This window comes from Aethalodelphis obliquidens, unplaced genomic scaffold, assembly GCF_003676395.1.
Source record: "Aethalodelphis obliquidens isolate GAN/ISIS:26980383/991018 unplaced genomic scaffold, ASM367639v1 scaffold68, whole genome shotgun sequence".
Lineage (NCBI taxonomy): Eukaryota > Metazoa > Chordata > Mammalia > Artiodactyla > Delphinidae > Aethalodelphis > Aethalodelphis obliquidens.
The window spans coordinates 8,292,021-8,311,545 of NW_020838012.1; the positions used below are offsets into that span (position 1 = coordinate 8,292,021).

Consider the following 19,525-nt stretch of genomic DNA (forward strand, 5'->3'; position numbering starts at 1 on the left):
TGAACCCCACATGCCTAACCCTGATTACCATGTGCATGTGTCTTGGCCTGATTTGGGGTTGCTTAGCGCTGAGTGTGTGGACACAGGTTCATTAACCTCAGCTCTTTCTACCCAAGGGTCTTGAGCCCGTCACGTCACCTTAACACCGTCCTTGGGAAGCAGAGGAGGCAGGGCCAGACATTGTTATCCCTGAATCGTGGATAAGGTTAAGTGATACAGGGAAGGAAGATGGTGTTTCCAGAGTCTCATGGTAATTAACTCACATAGGAAGGTTTGGACTCCATTCCATTTCTTCCGTACACTTGCTAAACTCACCCGAGGTCTCAGCTGCCTTGGTGGAGGAAGCGATCCGACAAGTGGCCATTGCCAGCACTTTCTCCTGACGGCAGAACAAATTCTGTTCCCGGTGGGCCACCCACCCATTGGAGATTGCATTCAGCTCCCCGCGGTGATAAGCAGGTTTGTCATAACATCACAGTTTAGCAGAGTGATCCCAGATTGACTCTGTTCATTGATTTCTTCTAGCTGAGAAACAGCTGAAAGAATTATCACACAGCTGGAAAATGATCACATCTAACCAAGGATGTCTGTGTCAAATATTTAGCAATAGTGGGATTAGAGACCATTGGTTTATAGTTTCTTGACTCGACTAATATAATACATAGTGGTGACTATGTATATGCTTAGGGATGCAGAGGTGCAAAGAAACTATATCTGGCCACACTCTTAGGTGACAGCTACGTGTTATCCAAAATGATATGAGTGAGGTGTCGCTTTGGAGTCAGGTACCTTTGAGTTTGAAACTTGGCTCCGCCACTCACTGGCTGTGTCCCTTAACCTTGCCAAGCCTCCGTTTCCCCACCTGTAGAATGAGCATGACAATAGTACAGATCCCACGGAAGTCCCACAAGCATCCCTTGAGATGAGGATGTATGGAATGTGCAGCATGGGGCCTGCAAATAGTAAGACTTTTAACTAGTAATTTTTAGTAGTCGTAAAACTATTACAAGTGACAACATCTAAAATCATTTGGGTCTGGAAATTTCGAGAAGAGCAAAAGATTCTACATTCAGTATTTTCATATTATTTCATGAGTGAGTATTTGTGTGGGAGTTTGTATCTAGGTTAATGAAAATGTCACACTTTGTTTATTAGGAATAAAGCTGTTATGAAAACAAAGCCTGCATTAATTAGGCTCAATGTAATTCTGTAATGTCATATACAGCTGCTGTTTCCCTTGTTTTGTAAAATTAACTGTAGAGAGGGAAGGCAGTCTTCTCATATTAAAGAAGACATAAAACCCTGAGTAATTACCAGAGCAGGAAGCTAAACCTTTAAGAAGCTACAATGGCAATATATAGTATTTGCATTAGTGCCTAGTAATAGATCTCTGTGGGTACAGGGAACTGTGCAGGTCAGGTCGAGGGCACTGAGTAATCTGGTTGCCCCCTCAAAGGCAAATGAGAGCAGAGGGGACAGGGTATCCGGAACTTGGTCTCAGGAAGTGAGGGGGAGGCCATTCGCTACAGGCAGGGTGGGAATGTGGGCGAGGCGCTCGAAGGGGCCCCATCGGTAAATGGAATCCAAAGACTGCCAACTACATATTGTAAGGCTGCAAGGCAGGACTCAGGGAGAGCAGGAGGCAGCTGAATGGAAACCCAAGAAGCCAAAATGAGCCGTTTAAAGTGGAGGACGGGAAGCAGAGCCCCAGGGAAGTCCCTAACCTCAGAAACCTGTTCAATAACACCTTTTTATAGAGTGCCTGTGGCTTCTGGGCAAGTGGAGGTTGACCCAGTGTGGCTCAAACGGAAGCCAGTTCTTACCCAAATTTAGTGTGCACATGGGTCACCTGTTACAGTGTAGACTCTGATTCAGTAGGTCTGAGAATCTGCGTTTCACGCAAGTCCTCAGGTGTTGCTGATACTGCTGGTCCGGGGACGACACTTCGAGTAGCAAAGGGTTTAACCCAATCCCTCTCCAAGTACCCCATTCTTTGGTCACCACCTCTTTCTATTCCACCCTCCCCTGTACCTTAACTCCAGCCATTCATTTTTTTTTTTAATTTTATGTATTTCTTTATGTTTGGCTGCGTTGGGTCTCCGTTGCTATGCGCTGGCTTTCTCTAGTTGCGGCGAGCGGGGGCTACTCTTTGCTGCGGTGCGCGGTCTCCTCATTGCGGTGGTTTCTCTTGTTGCGGAGCAGGGGATCTAGGTGCGCCGGTTTCAGTAGTTGTGTCGGGCGGGCTTCAGTAGTTGTGGCTCGCGGGCTCTAGATTGCAGGCTCAGTAGCTGTGGCACCCGGGCTTAGCTGCTCCGCGGCATGTGGGATCTTCCCGGACCAGAGCTCGAACCCGTGACCCCTGCATTGGCGGGCGGATTCTTAACCACTACGCCACCAGGGAAGTCCCAACTCCAGCCATTCTTGCACTTCACCAGCACCTTCAATCCATTGATCCTGCTAATTTCCACCATCTGTCACTCCCTCCGCTTCTCCTTTCCCAGTTACTCAGCTTAGATCCCATGATCTCTCTTTGTAACACTCCTTTGCACACACCTTCAGGTTCTTTGCTACTTTCTCTCTTTCCTTGTTATACTCACGGGCATAACTCATCACTCTACACCCCCCACCCCCATGTCTTCAGCTGTGCTGTGCTGTGGCTGAAGGAACATACACCGCTGAGCTAGTAGGTCTCAATTTCATCTCCGTGGGCCCCTCAGGCTGCTCCTTCCTTGTCCATTTACTCTTTTCCTCTCCTGAAGGACTTCTTCCTCCTCCCTGCTCTCCTATTAAACCTCCACTACCTCCTTCCCCACCCTGAATCTCCACTAATAACTTTGCTTCCACGTTTCTTCTTTGCATCATGACTTAGAAAAGAACTTTCTCCTATTTCTTCTACTGGATTTACATTGTCTGTGTGTGGGCCCACGGCCCGGGCCTTCCCTGCAGCGGCCACGGGAGCACTGGACCCTCACGACGGCTGACAGGCGCCTGTCCAGCCCCTCCCTCTTCCTCTGGCGCCCCTGGGTGGGCAGCCCCCCGTGGAGAGGCCAGGGGAGGGGCCCCAGTCAGCTGCGGCTTAAGATCAAGGTTCGAGGGAGCCCAGATGGTCACATGGGGGCCTGGGGTGACCAGCCCCTCTCTGACTTGCCTTCCCACCACTCTCCAAGGGGTGCCAGTGCCGACATTTGGCGTCTTGGTAGCCCCACCAAACCTCACCTGCCCCTCCCACCTCCCCTCCCGGCCCCTCCCATCTCCCCTCCCGGCCCCTCCCACCTCCCCTCCCGGCCCCTCCCATCACCCCTCCCGGCCCCTCCCACCTCCCCACCAGCCCCACCACTTTGAGGGCTCTGCTCAACCGTATTTTACCCCCTGAGGTCTTTCCCAACTCCCTGCTTAAAGTAGTGCCTACCCCAGGGCAGTACCCAGCCCCAAACTGGCTTCAGTTTTCTTCAGTGATTATTATAACTGTTTTGCCAGATGGCTGGTTTGTCTCCCACCTGCACCAGAAAGCACCAGAGGACTGGGAATTGTGTGTGTCTCTGTCAGTATTGAAACACCACCTAGAATAGTGGCCGGCACATGAAGACTCCCCTTAAATAAAATATTTGAACAGATATTGGAGTGGAAGATGTGATTAAATTAGAACAGAATCAGAAAAAGCCAATTAGTAAAAACTACATACCAACACATGTATTCATAAAGCCACGCTGGTCCATTTGAATGGACACAGCTACCTGTTTTGGGATCCTTTTGGACCTGGCTGTGCTGAATGTACTAGAAATCGTTGATCCTGTCAGGCCCTTGGGGGATCAGGAGGGAAAATGACTAACACCAAATTCTGTCCAGGAATTCCTGTCCCTTTTTTCCCTCTTTAATTGCTCTCAGGGAGGTCAGTAGTTAAGTCAGGATTTAACCCACCTGCTCTGGGCTTCTTCAGTGCTTGTTATCTTCATGTGGGACACGGACACAGAGCTGTAACCTGTTAGCACTTAACAACAACTCCTCAGGCCAAATGCCTACTTCCCTGGGAGTTTAGGAAAGGTGCTATTTTGACCACGCATGTGACTCCATTTGGGTCTACACTTATGGACAACCACATGGCTTTCGGTTGGTAGAAGAAATAGCCTATGAACTCACAAATGGAGGTACCACCTTAAGAATGAATAGTGCTGCTATTCCCGAGGTTGGGAAGTTAGGCGGTCGGTCCACTGAAAGTGAAAGGAAAGCATCTCAGTGTCTGTGTAAAGTTCTAGAAATGTTTTTATTTAATTCTGAAAAGTTCTGCTTTTAATAACATCGTCAGCATAAATCATTGCCTCACAGGGTTTTAAGCAAGCTCTGATTTAGGAAGAGAAAGCACAGGGTGTTCTTTGAGTATTAAATAAGATGACTAGGGCTTCCCTGGTGGCGCAGTGGTTTAGAATCCGCCTGCCATTGCAGGGGACATGGGTTCAATCCATGGTCCGGGAAGATCCCATATGCTGCAGAGCAACTAAGCCCGTGCGCCTCAACTACTGAGCCTGCTCTCTAGAGCCCATGAGCCACAACTACTGAAGCCAGGGCACCTAGAGCCCGTGCTCCGCAACAAGAAGCCACTGAAATGAGAAGCCTGCGCACCGCGACAAAGAGTAGCCCCCGCTCTTCACAACTAGAGAAAGCCCACGCGCAGCAAGGAAGACCCAGCGCAGCCAAAAATAAATAAATAAAAATTAAAAAAAAAATGATGACTAACCCCACACAAAGCCAAGAATACAGCAGGTGCGTAATACATGCGCTTTCCTCCCTCTCTCCTCCCCTCTCTGCGCTGTTTGCGATGGTCCCCACCCAAACTGTTGTTTCTGTATAATGTGGAAGTTAGGATATAAATATTATTATGTTTTAATAAGTCATCATTTATTTAAGACCAGTGATTCTCAACTGGGGAATGATTTGGCCCTTCATGGGACATTTGTCAAAGTCTGGAGACATTTTTGATTATCACAATCACAGAGCGGAGGAATGCTAACTCCTCAAAACAAAGAACTATACAGCCCCAGATGCCAGCGATCTGTACTTTACACTTGTGTTTACAGTTTGTTTCTTCACTGGACTCTAAATAAAAGAAGATTGAGAAGGATGTGACAGGCTGAGGACCCAGCTTGGGAGAAGTTTGTGGACCCACCTATGGTAGAAGCACACTATGGATGGTTTCCAACTTACAAACAAGTGCTTTATTAGATACTCATTTCTATGTTAGTTGTTTAGCCTCTTAAAAAACAAAACAGGGCTTCCCTGGTGACGCAGTGGTTGAGAGTCCGCCTGCCGATGCAGGGGACACAGGTTCGTGCCCCAGTCCGGGAAGATCCCACACGCCACGGAGCGGCTGGGCCCGTGAGTCATGGCCGCTGAGCCTGCGCGTCTGGAGCCTGTGCTCCGCAACAGGAGAGGCCACAACAGTGAGAGGCCCGCGTACTGCAAAAAAAAAAAACCCAAAAAACAAAAAAAACAATGTGGCAGAGGCATGGAGAAGTCCAGATGGGAGGCGAAGATGATGAGACATGACTCTGGCAGACTGGCAGACACCAGGGTGGGAGCTGGTCAAACCACGCCAAGTGGCTTGAGTTTTATCCCAAGAGCTGCAGAGAGCTGTACGTACGGGCCCTCATGCTCTTTTCTGTACACTATTCACAGCCTGTACATATTTTTATTATTACTTGTGTCTCTCTGTATCATATGTATTGATAACTTGGTTTCCTGAACTGGGCCTCTTCATCTTGCTTTTGTATAACACAGAGGTTTTTCAGCAAGTATTTATCTCAAAATAGTTATTTCTCCACTTTGGAACAGGTAGTTTTCCCAAACACTTGTTTCAGTTGCAGTCGTTTAGAGCTTGAAATGCATTGTCCCATTTTCATAAACAATGGGTTTTCAGGCTGGTGTGGAAACCTTCCAGAACCCACAGTGCTCCTGAGATGTCATGCTTAGTAGCTCAGAACGGAGGATTCCCACACAAGGGCAAAGAGGAGAGAATTTCCATTGCCTTTCTTCGTTGAAAGAGGACTCTTGGCAAATGTGATCTTAACCCTTTTCCTCCCAACCTGATGTGTAACTCTCCCTCACCTTCTACTGCACGTTTCTCTTGCAGCTCCCAGCCAGGAGGCACTAAGACCACGTGGTCAGGGGCCCCATGAGGTGGGTTGGGGGCTAGGGAGCTCTTGTCTTACTGGCCTCTGGAGAGTCTGACATGGCAGGTCATGGAGGGACCACCACCTTGCTTGTTGTCAACTTACTATTTCCCTTTGGTCTTTCTAGGATTGCTTTGCATTTCATTTCTTTCTAAGAAATAGCTCTTTCTTTTCTCTTTTAAACACTTACCAAAAAGAAAAAAATTTGCATTGGTTTACCTCAGTGGATATGTTTTCTGAGAACATTCAGTCTAGTTGTTGGGTCATTCTTTCACTCCCAATGCTTTTTGCTTCCACTTAGGATACTTTAAGATGACTTCTTAGATTCTACAGTCTACAAAAACAGAATAGTCCATCTGAGGTTACATTTCTCAAACTTGAATCACACTTCCTCTTGGAGGAAGTGATCTTTGTAAGTGATATAGTTTTATCTTAACCATAGGATACCATGCTAACAAAAAATATAGCATGTTTCAAGATGAAGACATAAAGTAATATGGCAAAATCTATTATAAGAATTATCAAAGAATTCTTTGCAATTTTGTTCCAGCCATCTTTGTTCTGATAAGGCTGTCATCTTCTTAAGGCATGCAACCGTTTTTGTTTTTGTTTTGATCTGTAAGTACCTCACATACTGGCAGAGTCCATGTTTGTGGTGTGTGGTGCTAGCCCATAGTTACCGTCAGTGTCTGTGAGAAGAGGTGGAATGAAGCAATGAGTAAAAAACAAAGCATGGGCATAATTATTAGTCACCGAGAGCACACGTGATTAATGCCATCATTTTTACTTTCCTATCGATAAAAGATTTGCAATAATATATAGGTCTGTGGATATTGGAAGAGCAAGTTTTAACTCTTGTTTTTCCACATTATTTTTTATCGTACTAAAGGTTAATTAAATAATTATTTCTCAGTTTCTTTATTGCTCAGAACTTTTATAAGTAAATGAAAAGATCATCATTTTACCCTCAGTGACTGCAGTTTTAATCCAGCTCAGAGTTGTGAAATTGTTTCCTCTTGTGTTTCCTTTCCAGAAAGCACGAGGTCATTCTCTTGTTTCAGCCAGTGAGTGCAACTTCAGAGCTGGGAGAGAGTGATTGCAAGGTATTCAGTTATCTGGTTTATTCTACATTGTCCATCCATGCTTGCTTTCAGTTTAAGTTTCTACAGGCATCAAGGGTATATCTGGGGACTCTGACCTGTGGGACTGTAGACACACAGCTTTGAAGCTGAAAAATCTCAAGGGTATTAGCTAATCCAGTTTTGAATTTAGCACCATGGGGCTTCTGCCATAGGCACCGAGATGCCACTGGCCATGCTTCCTACAAGATGGTGTTTCCCTATGGTCAGTAATGGGCGGTGAGTCTGGCTCTGCCTTGTAATGCCTATGTGAAGTTAGGCAAAATGCCTGCCCTCCCTCAAGCTCTTTCCTCATCTTCGAAATGGAGACTCTAATGGGGTAGCCTGATGGGTTTCCAATTCCAAACAGTGCTCACGTCACCGCCACCACCACCAAAAAATATATGAGGCTGCATTCTACCATTATTGTTATGAGTGGTATTAGTAATCTCATTTAGTGCTGACAATAAAGTTATATAAAAATTCTTTAATGACTTTAGGTCATCTTTGAACAGAGCCGAAGCCAGAAAAAAAAATCAGCCAACCTAAACAAGTGACAGATTAACACAAAGACATTCTTTATTTGATGTTAGCAGTTAATTTGCTACATGGTTATCCATTTTTCTAATAAATCCTGGACAATTTGAAGTTCTGTGCCCACCCATTTAAAAGATTTGCCAACCTCAAGCACTGTGACCCGACTGACCCCTGTCCCTTATACATCATTATCCAGTTTCTCTTATGGACCGGAAAGGAAGGAGTACATCTGGCCTGAATGTGCCTAATCTCTTCACAGAAGGCATCTTGTAAAATAGGCCACTGTCTTTCAATCAAATCTTTCCTTTAACTTGTTGAGAAGTTCTTTCTCTTGCCAGAGAAAGCCTTTCCTCTTAGAAGAGTAAGGAGCTATTTCAGGGTCATTTGGGTTCCCCTCAGAGGTCTTTCTAAATATAACCGCAGATCCTAGAAAACAGCCTGCTTTTTGTTAGTTAACTTCAACTTAAGAGCCAGTGCATTAAGAGCTTTGATTATCCACGCTCCAAAAATGCCTTCCTCTGATCTCCCGTCATTTGACAAGAATCTCGATTCTTGTCGAATCTCAGGGATTAAACACTGTTTTCTCTAATGGACTTCCATTTCCACGAGAGCTGCTCGCCTTACACATTTTATTTGCGGGCCTGAAATATAGAGCATTTTCTAGTTAAGGGACATTAAGATTTAACTCAAGAATCTATATATTGGCTTGGCCCAAAAGTTCGTTCGGGTTTCCCGTACCATCTTCCGGAAAATTATGGGAAAACCCGAACGAACTTTTGGACCAACCCAGTATTTCAGAATAGGGCTCAGATGTTTCTGTAGTGGAATCACACAGTCTTCTCAAGTTTCTAGAAAGCATTGCATTATGTGCTGTTTTTGCATGTGGCAGATTGCTTCAATCTTACTATGAGGATATTTCTCTGCCTTTAAAAAGAAATTTCACCTGGGATTTGCAGTCTGCTCTCTGCCACATCCCTGACCCCAGCATTCAGTTATCTTCATTTGTATACCCCAAACGGCTCTCAAAATTAATCTGTTTAGAGCGAAACTTTCTTCCCCACCCCCGTCTCTTGTCTTCTACTCACAACTGATTCCTTCTCCTGGAATCAATATTTTAATTAAAGACATCCACTGTTGACATCGTAACTCAAGCCAGAAATCTCCATCCTGACATTGCTTCACCCTTTGCATTCAGTTCACAGTGGATTCTGGATTTAAGATAACGTAGGAAATTCCCCAAACGGTGACTGGCGCTAGGCGAGGTCAAATATTAATTGCCGGCTGTCACAGATGTTAATTGTAAATATCTTTCCCATCTTCCTCTCCTCTGTCCTCCATGTCACTCCCTTAGTTTTGGTCCTCATCAGCTCTGTGCCAGTCTGTTGCTGGAGCTAACTAGTAGAGCTCTCTTCCAACAGACTGTCTCCACTCTAGGTACCCTGCTCCCCAGTTTATAACGTGATTTCCCACTCAGTGACTTCTGTGGGCCCTTGTAACCTTGAGAATAGACCCACACACTTTGCTGTGTACCTCCGCGATCAGCCCTGTGCGCCCCTCCAGCGCACTGCCTACCTTCCCCTGCTTCGCCATTTATGCTTCATTAGGACTGAATTTCTTGGGATGTACTAACAACATCGTGTTTTTTCAGGCACCCATGCCTTTGCGTGTGCTTTTCTGACTTCCGAGAACGCCCTTGCTCAATTTTTCTTGATATATTCCAGTACATCCTTCAAGGTCACCTCAATTTCCATCTCCTCTGAGAAACCCTCTCTGATTCCCCCATGTGTACTGGGCTCCCACGGTTCTTCAGTTGTATCTCTGATCATGCTGCATTTAACTTTCCACTTATACATCTGACCCTCCCTCCTTTGGACACTAAGCTCGAGGGTAAGATTCAGATCTTCTTATTTTTATATCTACAACATCTAATAGATGCCTTGCACATAGGAACACACAGTGGATGCTCTGATTTCTTTAAGTGAGTGGATCTCTGACCTTGTAATAAAAAGGAAGATGGTATTTGTAAAAAGTAACCTCATGGTGTGCTTATTCCCTAAGTACAAGCATTTTTCTCAACAGTAATGTTTTGCTTTTCTATTTTGCTTTCAGTATCCATGCGTTAAGGAGGAGCTGCCAGAACCAATTTACAGCCCCTTTCCCTCTTCTACTGCTGTCAGTACTAAAATGGTGGCTACCTATTTTTGGAACTTAGAACTGTGTATCATTTCCACCTAGGAAGTAGATTTAGTCAATATCCTCCTCAATTTGGGTGATGATAGTAGTTACTTGTATGACGTTTGAATGGGGGATTCAAAATTTACATTACTCCAACCCATTTTCAGGCTTCTCATGTGCCCTTGGAAGGGTGATTCAGATTTCCAGAGTTGTTCTTTCCACTTATCAGAAAGACAAGCAATGAGAACAGCATCAATAACCGTCTTTCCACTTATCAGAAAGACAAGCAATGAGAACAGCATCAATGAAGAACCGATAAGTTCTTTCCACTTATCAGAAAGACAAGCAATGAGAACAGCATCAATAACCGTCTGCTGGGACAGAAGCCCTAATCCAAAGCAACAAGGCCACAGTTAACACAATTAGCAAGGAACTGCATTTTGAAGAGCTCGGGAAACATAATGGGATTCATTTTTAATTCCAACCAATTCTGAGCAAGAAAGCAAAAGCCTTGGCTCTCTGGAGTGGCTTTGACATCAAGGGTTACCTACCGCAGGCCTGTCAGAACTTTTAACAGCTGTCTCCGCTGTGAAAACAGACTTAGGTTGTAAGGTGATTGCAGAACTGAGGAAATGATGACTTTGTCTCTCATATGAACTTTGGCTCGCAAAGATGAGGTTAATTTCCGTGTACGCTGTTCACTTTATTTTTTAAGTCAATTTTAATAGCAGTCTGCCTGTGCCCTGAAAAAATGTCCAAGGGCAGTAAGAAAGAGTTGATATAAATATGCGTAATGGTGTATATCTTAGCGCTCTCTAGGCCAGTAGTCAACAAAATACTTTGCAATCAACCTAATTAATCCTTTATTTTTCTTTTTTGCTATCCTGCCTTGCATTTACTGTGTGTATTTTCTGAATTACAAAAGCAATATACTTATTCACTACAGTACGCTGGAAAATACAGAACTCCCAAGGAAGAAAAAAAGCTTCCCTATTCCCAAGGAAGAAAAAAAGCTTCCCTATGAGGCCATTACCCCAAAAGAACCATTGTCAGCTTCTTGGTTGATATTAGCCTCCAGGTTAGAGTTTCCTCCAAGCAAGCCTACATACTTTTCAAATTCTTATTATGAAAAATTTCGCATACACGAGAGAATGAATAATACAGTGAGTTCTCATATACTCACTACGTAAGTTCACAGATTACCAAGATTTCACCATCATTGGTTTGTCCATCTCTTTTTTCTCCTTCCCTTCCTCTTTTCTTTTGGAAGTATCAGCTAACTACTTTGTAAGGGAAAGGGGAATCCTGATATACTGAGGGCTGTGGAAGGCAAGTATTTGCCTGCCAATTTCATACACCTTCACCCACCTTTTACTTAGGAAGCAAAAAGTATGGTTCTACATTTAGTATTATATTGTACTTGGGGGAATAAGTAGCCTTAAAGCTCAGGTCTATCACATGCTAGATGGGTATTGATTTTTCCTCTTAAATCAATGTTTCCCTAGAGCATAGTTTTATTTATTCATAAGGCCAAGATGATGTCTTACAGGAGTTATGGCAGCGTAAATCTGTGATGCAGGCCTAATACGAAGAGCTTCTGTAAGACTCAAAAATCAATGATGCTAGAGGGTTACTTCATAAGCTTGAGAAAGTGCATTTGCTGTGCTTCCAAATGTAAAGGGAGAATTTCAGCCTGTAGTTAAGTTTCATTAAGTTTCATTCCTCTGTTTTCCAGGCCACCTTTCAAATGGACCTAAATGAAGTACAGTTGACCCTTGAATAACACAGGTTTGAACTGTGCAGGTTCACTTATACATGGTTTTTTTCCAACAGTAAATTCTATGTATAGTACTAAATGATCCGTGGTTGGTTGAATCCATGGAAGCAGAACTCTGGGTACAGAGCAACTGTGGTTACAGAGGGCCCACTGTTAATTATATGCAGATTTTTGACTGCATGGAGGGTTGGTAGCCCTGGCCCACATTGTTCAAGGGTCAATTGTATAGCATCAGACTGGATGGAACCAAGCTTCAGCAGTGATCCTTTCTTGATACCGAATCTGTCAACTTACTCTCAAAAGCTGTGCTGGCCCTGTTGATCATAACACTGTAATTTTGCCTCATGGTACAGAATATATACATTCTAAAAGTATTCACTTTTTGTCAATATATGTGTGTGTGTTTTCTATTTTCTTTTAAAAGTTTTTAACATATGAAAATTACTATTAGAATTTTTTTAACTTAAAGAAAATATGTCTCAGGTAGTTTCCCCAACCATAACTGATTTTTCTAATGGTTAAAAATGCATCTAATGGCTAGAATGTCACCATCTGGAATTTTAAATACCAATTTTCTATTAGCTGTATGATCTTAGCAAGGTAGAATTTGGTTGGGGAGTCAGATGTTCTAGACACTAGTTTCATTATTTACTCCTGGCTTCTGTGTGACCCAAGGTGAGTTCCTGAACTCACAAAAACTCCTGTTTTTGTTTATATCATTTTGATTTTTTCATTTAACTAAAGGTGAGTGAGGGTGTGTGAAATTGGCAGGCATTCATCTGACTTCCATAGTTTTCTGTATATCAGGACTCTTTTTTTTTTCCTTTTGAAAGTAACTAGTTGATATTAAAAAAAAAAGAGGGAGGGAGGAAATGAAAGAGCAAAAAAGGGGGCAGATGAAGTGAGGATTATTTCTTCATGAAGAACAAAGTTCCTTCCACTTTTTTTTTTTAATATTTATTTATTTGTTTGGTTGTGCCGGGTCTTAGTTGCGGCAGGTGGGCTCCTTAGTTGCGGCACTCGGGCTCCTCAGCCATGCCCATGAACTCTTAGTTGCGGCATGCATGTGGGATCTAGTTCCCTGACCAGGAATCGAACCCGGGCCCCCTGCACTGGGAGCACAGAGTCTTAACCACTGTGCCACCAGGGAATTCCCTCTTCCAGTTTTAAAGGTCCACGATTTTCTGTGAAAAGAAACGATTTCAGACGATTAGCTCAGCTACCAGGAGTCACAATTTCCTTAGAAACTTCGGAGCCATCGAGGACACACCTTGAGTTTAGCATCCGGGATCTCCAGCACCTGCTACAGAGAGCAGTTGGGGGCTCCGGCCAGGCCTGTGGCTCCCTGGGGACCCCAGTCCCTCACCAGAGGTTTGGGAGGAGACACTACGATACTGTCCCTTTGGGTCGCAGCTGTTTCCCCTCTCGGGGCAGCAGCGATGAGAGCCTCGTCAGAGGAGGGCTCTAGGAACTAGAAGGGAAGGATAAGCACCGTTCCCTGAGGCAGCTGTTCACTGCTGGTCGCACTTGCCTCCCTTTTCCTCACAGCTGCAGACATTGCAGCAACCTGGTGGCATGTCAGTGTTTCAGGGGTTTCCCATTAAGCCCCAGGAACACTGCTGTTCATTTCATGAATGGATGTCTTACTTGGCAAAAATGAGAAGATTCTGAGTGCGGCTTTTTGGAGCTCTGGGCTGAGATTTCGGCTTCAGCAGGAACCTGAGTTGCCTGGTGTGCGAGGCACACCAGAGCAGCTGTTTGAAGGGGACTTGGCTGTTTGGAATCTAACCATTATATTAAGGTTATCTGTTATGTTTCCTAAACAGCTTTAGCTGCATCCTTCAAAGTCTTCTTAACATTCCTCCCATATGCTTGGCTTTATATTCTTTAATACGACCGTTTTGTTCTATCTTTTTAAATGATTTAATTGTGCACCGCTCTAGGAAGCTGATTAGGAAAGGAAAATGTTCGTGGACCCTGCATTTGGTTCCTTTAGAGGCGCCCCTTGGCTTACCAGATCAACCCTGGTCATCAGTGGAGTGACCTGCGTCACAACTAGATGGCCTACATCCAAATAGTTACCACTTGATGATTTTGAATGGTGAGCTTCCGAGATCAACCATACTTTCTCCTAATTTTGCTGTCACTGGATTGCGTTGGGGCCCTTCCTCCTCTGGGTGTACCTCACTCATCTCTGCAGGCTTGGGGCAAGCTATTCTGATGGCTGTCTCTGATGGTTTTAACTATGAAGAATCACAAAATGATGGGGAAAAATAAAGAAACAAGACTTTTCCTATAACATCATGTAGGGGAAGAACCAACAAGTTGAGGATTCTGTGAAAATGAGTACTACTTCCTATGGGACAGCCAGAAAATGTAGAAACTCAGAAGTGGCAAACCAAGGTTTGCCATTTCATGACCATGATCATCTCCCATTGCCCGGCAAATGCCCCGAAGCACAAAGGTGTGCTGTCCAATATTAGTATCTAAAATTTATTTTTCCACATTTGAATACATGTAGTTTACAAAATGTGTATATGCAGTTACAGGTATTGTTAGGCAATACAGGTACATTTGCAGAGGACAAGGGAAGTTTACTTTTTAGTTGAGTGTATTCTCGAGTGTCTGCTAAACAAAGATCTTCTGTTTGCTTTAACTGGAGACAAGTTTGCCTCCCAGGTGTATAAGAGTGTGATGTGGACTGCAAATAGCAACTCAGAATCGCAGCAAACTGGTGACCGTGGGATGAGGCATGCTTTTATAGACACCTGAGGCGCTGTTAGCTGAACTGTTGTGAGCCACAGAATTGAATTACTGTTGACTGATTTCAAATTGCTTTGTTTTTTTTATCCCTTTATATAATCTAATAAATATTCTTATATTTGAAAATGTGCCTCAAACACACATAGAAAAGTGGTGAAAACCCCTGAATTATGAGACTGGATCACGGCTCTCCGATTTGCCATCTAACATCCTTTTCCCATCAAAGACAGTTTTTATAGGTTGAAAGAATAGAGGATGGTTCCTTCTTGTCATTCCCACCTGAATCTAAGTGTTCCCTCCTCCAAAAGGGCTTCCCCAGGCAGCCATGGCTCAGGAATCCCTCACAGCACTCTGTCACTCCTTTCTCCTTTACCTTTTTAATTTACTCTCCCTGTCTGATACCCTAGTGTGAATTGGTCTTTCATCAGTCTTCACCTACAGGGAGGTCGGCTGAGACTTCATCTGTTTCATTCGCCTTGTATCCTCAGTGCCTAGAGCAGTGCCCAGCCTTGAAGAAGCACTCGAAGGTTCTTCCCACTTGCCTGCTTTCTTCCGGGGATCTTCCCCTCTTCCCATCTCTGAGGCCATTTCATCATCACTGCCTGGAATCCGGCCCTCCCGTCTCCTCCCCTTGCTATGGGGTCCATGGTACTTCACACTCTGCATTTCTGTCATTAACCAGCGGTTCCTTCCTGGTGGTGGCACCCGATTGGCAGGCACGACGGCAACGCACCGACTGTTACCGTGATAGGCATTTGAGGCAAGCGGCTCCTATCAAATTTTCCAGCCACAAGACAGCTATATATAAAATAGACAAACAGCAAGGACTTACTGTATAGCACAGGGAACTATATTCAGTATCTCATAATAACCTATAGCAGAAAAGAATCTGAAAAAGAATATATATATGTATTACTGAATCACTTTGCTGTATACCTGAACCTAACACAACACTGTAAATAAACTATACTCCAATTAAGTAAAAAATCCCAATGGTGGAGGGAATGGGGAGCTTCCAGGTTGAGCTGAAAAGCTCCTGGGTGCAGGATTCTCAAAGACCTCACCTATCATATCTTTTCATCTGGCTGTTAATATGTATCCTTTATCATATCCTTTAACATATCTTTTAATAATTGGTAAACGTAAAAAAAAAAAGATTCTGAAAGAGAAACAGATACAAGTTTTAAGACTTACGTATACACTGGTATTAACACTAAGGGTCAATTGGATAGAATGTTCTGCTTTGATGGTAGACTCAAGGAATGGCCTGTTGTGGCTTCCGTTTTTTAAGGAGCTATAAAATTCCTCTAATTTACCACTGTGAATACCTCTTTCAGAAGGAAGACTTTCTTTTTTTCAGAAACACTGCACCTCTCATTTCCCAACTCCAGCCCAGAGGCCTGAGAGTCTGATCTTGTTATGTCTGGGAATATGGTTACTAGATTTTCTACTAATGGCTATATTTTACATGATAATGAATCAGTCTTTTCTACAAGTCTGCTTCATTTATGCAAAAGAGATATAAATTGAAATGGGTATGAATCGTACTATTCTTTCAGGGAGCAGAGAAGCTGCTGTAGAGCCTGAATATAATTTTATGGGCCCTCATGTCAAGTTAACCAAAGAACTGTTGGTTCTGTGGTCATCAAAGATAAGTTTATTGGACAGTTTCAGGGAAACAGAAAACAGCTTTTGAATTCCAGGCCTTTGCTACTTACTTCCTAATTTAGGAAGGTCAACTCATTTTCGACCATCTTTTATACTTCGAAGTAATAACCTCTTGTACATTAGTGGCCTGAAAGCATTAATGACATTACTGCCCACTGATTTTCAATAATATGAAAAAGGTATTCCAAATTGGTTCTGGCTATCAACAAGGAAAAGGCAGAAAATTAAATTAGCAGGAGGGTATAGCAAAAGCCTTTTGTAATGCTGTAGAGTCTCTCAAAATCTAATCCTTGAGAGAAATTTATTTTGTTCTGGAAAGAATAGGTTTCTCTCCCAAGACATGCTAAAAGAACGCTCATTTATAAGAGACGGATTATAGCCTATGAATGGAATAGTGGGAATCCTCAATTCTTACTTTAATTTTGCCATCAACTTGCTGTGATTTACCTAAAAAAAAAAAAAATCAACCTGTAAGAAAAACATTCTGATACTGCTGTGTCCTTTGACTTATAAATAGAGTTAACTCTGCAGATTAATTTGAAGATAAAGTCCATGGAATTCTGAATCTCTATTTTTTTCAGGGTTCCGTGTTTTCAAATTTCATGTCATACTACTTTGCCTTACATTTGTTCTTCCTGGGTGAGCTCATCCATTCCGAGGACTTTATTTGTCGTCGAACTCAGGGCTTGGCAGACTATGACCTGCAGCCAAATACATTCTGGCACCTGTTTTTAGGAATAGTTTTATTGGAACATAGGCACACTCATTCTGTGCTATCTTGTGGCTGCTTTTCTGCTGCAATGGCAGAAGTGAGTAGCTGGGATAGATCGTCAGGCCTGCAAAGCCTAAAATATTTATTCTCTGGCCCATTACAGAAAATGTTTGCATATCCTGATTTGCTCACTACTTTCAGCCTTTCTCCTAAGATCTTAATTCCTAAGTGTAACTGCCCACCAGATTTCCTTACCTCCATGCCCCACATCCACCTTAAAATTGACATTCACCAAACTAAATTCTTTCTGTGTTTATTTTCCACCCTTATCAATTCCTCCTTCTAGTTTCCTATCCCAGTTAATGGCACCACCATATGCCCAAGGTGCTTCCCTCCTTTATATTTCTCATGCCTGATCTGTCACCAAGGCCCGTCCATCAACCATCCAAAAATACATGAACGCCTTGAAGACAGTGATCTAGGTAGGCTTTTAAGTAGCCAGTACTTTATCATTTCTGGTATTCTCAAGCCCCAACTGCATCCGATCAGAAATTCCTTTTAACAGTCCCTTAGAAGTTGCCATAAAGTATATTCAATGAGAAATAACTATTAGTATGTCTTCATCAAATAAGCCATGGAGACATTGGTCCATGTCTTAACTTCAGATACTGCCTCACAAGTAAGAATTTAGGAATGCTAGGAAGACAGAATACTATAAAATTTGTGCTTTTTCAATTAAAATACACTGAAAGAGCATGACTGTTTGATTTATTGAGTTGTCATTTTAAAACTATTCATCATGGATGTTGTAAAATTAAATCTCTGTTCTGTATGCAGGGCCTCATTGGCCAGGGCACGAGGTGCTAAAATTCCAACATTAGATTATCATTTCTGCTGGTTCAGCCAAAGAACATGTTCAGATAACAAATGGATTTCCATCTTTTTCAGTATTACTTGCACATTCTTGTAAAGCTCATGATATTATTAACTCTGCATCATCTTTTATGAATTTAAAATTATGCTATCATAACTGATGAAAAACAGAGTAAAAATAAATAAACCTTGAAATACAAAAGGATTAGTGGGGATAATAAATATCCACTCAGTGTCTTAGCATTTTTGATCTTGGCATTTGTTCTATCCAGTAAATATTTTCATAGTACTTTAATTTAAGTTCCTTTCTTTGAAAAATTATGCAGGAGCAGCCTTTGTTTTCAAGGTCAACAGAGATGTTTATAGCATTTAAGTCAGAAGCAGAGGTCATAAATTAATTCAGATCCTCTGAGCAAAGACATTAGCCTTTGTGCAGCATAAGGATTTGGGCTTGTTTATACAAAATAATCCCAAGAATAATAGCTCCCCATGCTCAACAGGGATCTTAAAGATTAATGTTTTTCTTTGGTTAATGATTCTGGAATACATTAATAAGCTTCTCTAAATGCTTCCTAAAATTTTAATTGTCTGTAGACTTTTAAAGCTGTATTTTGATCAGACATGTAAAGAAATGATGTCGCTCAGTTACTGCCAAATTAAGGATGATTTTACATTATGATTTGGAAAAAAATGCCATCCACATAAGACTTCAAAATAGCTGAGATGCTTACAGAAAAAAAGTAAGTGGTTAAGGACGTCAAGCTAAAATATTGTCCCAGTGCCCTGTTGGCCATGTCACCTCTTGCAACGGAGATAGCTGCTGCTGCCACTGTTGCTATGTCACTGGTCCATCTGCTGGTGGTACTGGTGCCCTCCGCAGACCTCCCACCTAAGCTGGAGGCTGGCACATAAAGTCTCACTACAAAGCCTCAAATAAAGATCACTTTCAAGTCTTTAGTGAATAGGTTTTAGCAGGTTGATAGTCCCATCCAGTGATCTTTTTCTAAGAACTAGGCAGTTTGGGGCAGAACAAAGAGAGACTTCTGTTCGAAGTGTAGCTCTAATGCAGATTCTGTAGCCTTAGATGAGTCCGTTAACCCCTCTCCATATTTAAACTGGGAATAATAATCCCTATTTTGTAAAAGTTGTAAAGGATGGGAATGATGCTTGCAAAGCACCTGACAGGTGGTAGACGCTTAGGAAACTGTGGTGTCGTGCGTGGTTGTTGATGTTAAAATAATACTAATAATCAGCGCCGTATTGGAGGCATCATGCTCGTTAATTATTCAACATCTCCATTCAGTTTTCTGATGTCGTCCTTGTCACTCACAGGTGCTCCAGTTAGCCGAGTGAAAGAAGTGTAATCTCAATCTTGATAAGTAAATGGCTCTTCTCTGATCCTGTGTTTCTAGCATATGAGATCACGACTTTGTGTCATGGAGAATAATGTGCAAAAGTCACTGTGCAGCCATTCATAACGGCATGTTTTTTAAACAATGAAAATTTGGAAGCTACTTGCCTTTAACAATGAGGAAGTGACTAAGGATATAAAAGTATACAATATTCTATAATTTTAAAATGACACATGCAGGCTGTTTTGGAACATGGAAATGCATATTTGACATAATAACTGAAAATGGTACATAACAGTATTTCTTCACTGGTGGCAACTTGGTAAATGTTTCTATAAAATTAAAGATCAAGGAAACTTCAGAATATAATAAATAGGGTTTTAATG

At 42.7% G+C, this 19,525-nt stretch overlaps 1 protein-coding gene across 6 annotated transcripts in view; it reads left to right on the forward strand.

The window, feature by feature from the left end:
* Nucleotides 1–19,525, forward strand: part of PAG1 (phosphoprotein membrane anchor with glycosphingolipid microdomains 1) — a 143,728-nt gene that overhangs the window by 38,570 nt on the left and 85,633 nt on the right. For 5 of the 6 annotated variants that reach the window (XR_003429364.1, XR_003429365.1, XR_003429366.1 and 2 more), the window contains exon 2: nucleotides 7,198–7,267. The exons of the other annotated variant lie outside the window; for it this stretch is intronic. The gene's annotated coding sequence lies outside the window, so the exon portion shown is untranslated. The remainder of the gene's footprint in view (nucleotides 1–7,197; nucleotides 7,268–19,525) is intronic. 6 annotated transcript variants of the gene reach the window in all.